At 47.3% G+C, this 5,000-nt stretch overlaps 1 protein-coding gene across 5 annotated transcripts in view; it reads left to right on the top strand.

Annotated features, from left to right (window-relative positions):
- LOC144521757 (zinc finger protein 609-like) overlaps positions 1-1,051 on the top strand; it is a 59,596-nt gene extending 58,545 nt beyond the window's left edge. For all 5 annotated transcript variants that reach the window (XM_078256344.1, XM_078256345.1, XM_078256348.1 and 2 more), the window contains one exon: positions 1-1,051. This exon is cut by the window's left edge and continues 479 nt beyond it. The gene's annotated coding sequence lies outside the window, so the exon portion shown is untranslated.
- Positions 1,052-5,000: the final 3,949 nt, after the last annotated feature.

The following is a 5,000-nucleotide window of genomic DNA, read 5'->3' as shown; positions in this document are numbered from 1 at the left end:
TCTTCCTCCAGGGGAACTCATTCTGGACAGAATCTGTCCCGTAGGTAACGGGGAGACTCAAAAACCGGTCCCGGTTGAATTGGGCCGTGGTTTACACCCCTGGTGTCTGTCAGTCCCACCCTCGCGTCTTCGTCCCGTCGACCGTGAAAAGGTTTGGTTTTTTGGAAGTCCTTTTTTCTCTTCAATGTTTGGCATTTTTGAGACACTTTTCTCGCTTTCCCCGACGTTTTTGGCACTTTTTTAAAAGTTTGTCGTTTTTTTTTTGACATTTTTTACACTTTTTCCAACATTTTAGTCACTTTTTTTGTCATTTCTTTTTTCAAATGCTATGAATTGATTATAAAAAACCCCAAATTCAATGAATTGAGTGAACAGATTATGTCCTTTACTTGTGAAGAGCGTTGTACGCAACCGTCCACGTTACTTTTTTGGACTATTTGATTGACAGAAACCCCAAATTTTGGCTGTAGAAGCTCTTTAAACACGAGGACAACAGGAGAGTTGCACTGACAGACATCAGATGGGTCAGTTCAAACCGGATCCAAACATTATTTGTGTCTTCCCGTTTACTACCGTACATATTTTTACTAAATAATGTCCCATGGTGGTCGACAGGAAGCCCCCCCCCCTCCCCTCCCCGCCCCATGACCTCTGACCTCTCTGAAAAGCTCAGTTCTGGATTCCAGCGGACACCGTCACACTTTGACCTGGAAGTATCTCCGCTTCACAGGAAATAATAAAAAAAATAAATAAATAAATAAAAATAAAAATACTGTGGCCGGAGGAGGATGGACCAATCAGAGGGCAGCGCTCGGACTGATGCTGCATCCTCAGACTCCTCCTCCTCCTCCTCAGTGTGTAGCTGTACTGTACTCTGTGTGTGTGTGTATGCGTGTGTGTGTGTTTGTGTAAATACTGTACAGAGGAATTATTTTAAAGAGCCTGTTGGATGCTGTTGGATTTCCTACTTCTTCTGTTTGTCTGGTAGCCTCTGCCTCTGTTTTTCTACTGTTGTTGATCTGATATTAAACCTGTAGCTGGTGGAACGGCGCCCGCGCTCACTGTCCTCATTTATCTGTTGTCGTAGAAACTTATCGCTCCTCTTCACTCTTCAGGATGGGAGTTTGAACTCCAGCCGCCCGTGTGTTAGGACAGGAAACAAGTATGTGGAGAAACACACGAGTCAGGCACACACATCTGTCAGTTTTAGGAGCCTTCACATTATTCAGCTCACACAGAGAGAGACACACACACACACACACACACACAGAGACATAGACAGACACACACACAGACACACACACACAGACACACACACACAGAGACACACACACAGAGACATAGACAGACACACACACAGAGACACACACACACACACAGAGACATAGACAGACACACACACACACAGACACACACACACACACAGACACACACACACACATAGACAGACACACACACAGAGACATAGACACACACACACACAGAGACACACACACAGAGACATAGACACACACACACACAGAGACACAGAGACACACACAGAGACACACACACAGAGACACACACACACACACACACACACACAGAGACACACACACAGACACACAGAGACATAGACAGACACACACACACAGACATAGACAGACACACACAGAGAGAGACACACACAGACATAGACAGACACACACACAGAGACATAGACAGACACACACACAGAGACATAGACACACACAGAGACACACACAGAGACACACACACACACACACACACAGAGACACACACACACACACACAGAGACATAGACACACACACACACAGAGACATAGACAGACACAGAGACACACACACACACACACAGAGACACACACACACACAGAGACATAGACACACACACACAAATGTAACGTGTGTTTAAACGTTACCTGGGGAAACTGGCTTCACTTTCAGAGGCTCTGTGGCAGCTCAGTCGCTCCAGTCTTTTACGAATCCCACTATGGCCACGCCAAGACCCGCCCTACGAAGCAGCTCGATTGGTTGAGGTTAGGATAGCCGATTGGTCAGGAGATAGGACCTGAACAAATGGGGTTACGTTACTTTACGTTCTCATGGACGCCTGGCCAATGAATGCTATTGAAGGGCGGGTCTCGGCCACCACACCGCAGCAGACTCGCTGTGACAGACCGTGGTAAAGTTGGTTTTACCACGCTCTGTGACAGCTCGTGCTCGCTCGCTGCGCAGGAAGCTACAGACTCTGTTCTTGACGTGATCTAACATAATATTATATAAGCCCAGGGCCCCTTAGACGTCCTGTGCCCCTGGGCAAGTGACCAGTTGCTGGTTAATCCGGCTCTGTACCTGCACAGTTCTCGTTAAACCATCCTGCTACAATGTCAGTATATTTTCATACATACACATATATATATATATATACACACACATATATACAGCGTTCTATAATCCCATGTCTCTTGAGGACAGTTGGACAGCCTGAAAACCCCACAGACTCAGAGTCTGAGTCTGTGATTGTGGACCTGAGACTCCTCCACGCTCTACACATGACTTGTGTTCAGGACAACAGCTGGTCTGATTTAAATGGATGTTTCTGCTTTGCTCTCTGCTGCAGCGCCGCCCTGTGGATCGACGGAGTATTACAGTTAATTCCCACTTATTTCTAAATAACAATGGAAGTTGATGTCTCATGCATATACAGTTACTGTTTGTTTCTCATATGCTAACAGATATATATTTGCTTTTTTTAACAAAGTGAAAGAAGAACTGAACTGGATCGAGGCTTCCCTTTAGTTTCTCAGCTGACTACAAACACATGATGTCTGGATGTTGTTGGAAAGTCAGCATCTTAATGTCTCGTACACACAGGAACATCATCCTGACTGTGAGAGTGTGAGTGTCTGTCTGTCTGTCTGTCTGTGTGTCTGTATCTCTGTCTGTCCATCTGTGTGTGTGTGTCTGTCTGTCCATCTGTGTGTCTGTCTGTGTGTCCGTGTGTCTGTATCTCTGTCTGTCCATCTGTGTGTGTCTGTCTGTCTGTCCATCTGTGTGTCTGTATCTCTGTCTGTCCATCTGTGTGTGTGTGTGTGTGTATCTGTCTGTCTGTCTGTCCATCTGTGTGTCTGTCTGTCTGTGTGTCCGTGTGTCTGTATCTCTGTCTGTCCATCTGTGTGTGTGTGTGTGTGTATCTGTCTGTCTGTCTGTCCATCTGTGTGTCTGTCTGTGTGTCCGTGTGTCTGTATCTCTGTCTGTCCATCTGTGTGTCTGTCTGTGTGTCGTATGTCATCTCTGTCTGTCATCTAGTGTGTCTGTCTGTTCAGTGTCAGTGTCTGTATCTCTGTCTGTCCATCTGTATGTGTCTGTTCTGTGTCTGTCCATCTGTCTCTCTCTGTGTCTATCTGTCTGTCGTGTCCCTGTGTGTCTGTATCTGTCTGTCCATTCTGTGTGTCTGTCTGTCTGTGTGTCCGTGTGTCTGTATCTCTGTCTGTCCATCTGTGTGTCTGTCTGTCTGTCTGTCTGTCTGTCTGTGTGACCTGATCTAAAATAAGACCCAACTGTGATTTAAACAAAAACAATTACTTGGAAAAAATGTAAGCTTCTTTCTATCAGGACACGCAGTTCATATCCAGACAGACAGACAGATGGACAGAGAGACAGACAGATGGACAGACAGACACACAGAGAGACAGACACACAGACAGACGGACAGACAGACAGACACACACACACAGATGGACAGGCAGAGATACGGACACACGGACACACAGACAGACACAGAGAGACAGACACACAGATGGACAGACAGACAGACACACACACAGATGGACAGGCAGAGATACAGACACACGGACACACAGACAGACAGAGAGAGACAGACACACAGAGAGACAGACAGACAGACAGACACACACACACACACAGATAGACAGACAGAGATACAGACACAGACAGACAGACAGACACAGAGAGAGACAGATGGACAGACAGACACACACACACAGATAGACAGACAGAGATACAGACACACGGACACACAGACAGACACAGAGATGGACAGAGAGAGAGACACAGACAGACGGACAGACACACACAGAGATGGACAGAGAGAGAGAGACAGACAGACAGACAGAGAGGACCTGCAGTTCATATCCATCACTAGTTTTAACACTGAATGTAAGAGGGAATATAGAATACGTCCATTTAAGGTGTAAACAAGTGAATCCTTATTATTTGTTTAATGTTTTCTGTTAATATTAGATATAATAACTACTTCCTAAGAAGACACAAGTCTTATTAGTAGAGTATAAACCTAGTGTTGCCCTAAATATCTCTACAATACTGGTCAGTGTGTTTGTAAATGATCATCGTGCAGTGTGCTTGTTTCGCCACAGGGGGTCGCTGCTGTCTTGTTAAATGTCTCCGCAGCAGACTGATTAAAGGGACAGGGACCCATCCTAGGTTTTAGGAGCAGTGGACAGCTATACATACAGCATCCGGGGAGCAACGTGGGGTTCAGTGTCTTGCTCAGGGACACTTTGACATGTGGCCAGAGGAGGAGGAGGCTGGGATTGATCCCGCAACCTTGTGGTTGAGGGGCAACCATTTTACCTTTCAACTCCCATTGTCATGACCGAAAGAACAAGATCCAGGGTACAAGCGGCCGAGATGGGTTTCCTCAGGAGGGTAGCTGGCGTCTCCCTTAGAGAGAGGGTGAGAAGCTCAGTTATCCGTGAGGAGCTCGGAGTAGAGCCGCTGCTCCTTCACGTCGAAAGGAGCCAGTTGAGGTGGTTCGGGCATCTGGTAAGGATGCCCCCTGGGCGCCTCCCTAGGGAGGTGGTCCAGGCCCGTCCAGCTGAGAGGAGGCCTCGGGGAAGACCCAGGACTAGGTGGAGGGACGTCCAGCTGGGAGGAGGTCTCGGGGGAGACCCAGGACTAGGTGGAGGGACGTCCAGCTGGGAGGAGGCCTCGGGGGAGACCCAGGACTAGGTGGA

Source organism: Sander vitreus, chromosome 8 (genome assembly GCF_031162955.1).
Source record: "Sander vitreus isolate 19-12246 chromosome 8, sanVit1, whole genome shotgun sequence".
Taxonomy (NCBI): Eukaryota; Metazoa; Chordata; class Actinopteri; order Perciformes; family Percidae; genus Sander; species Sander vitreus.
This window is presented reverse-complemented; position numbering and strand designations above follow the sequence as displayed.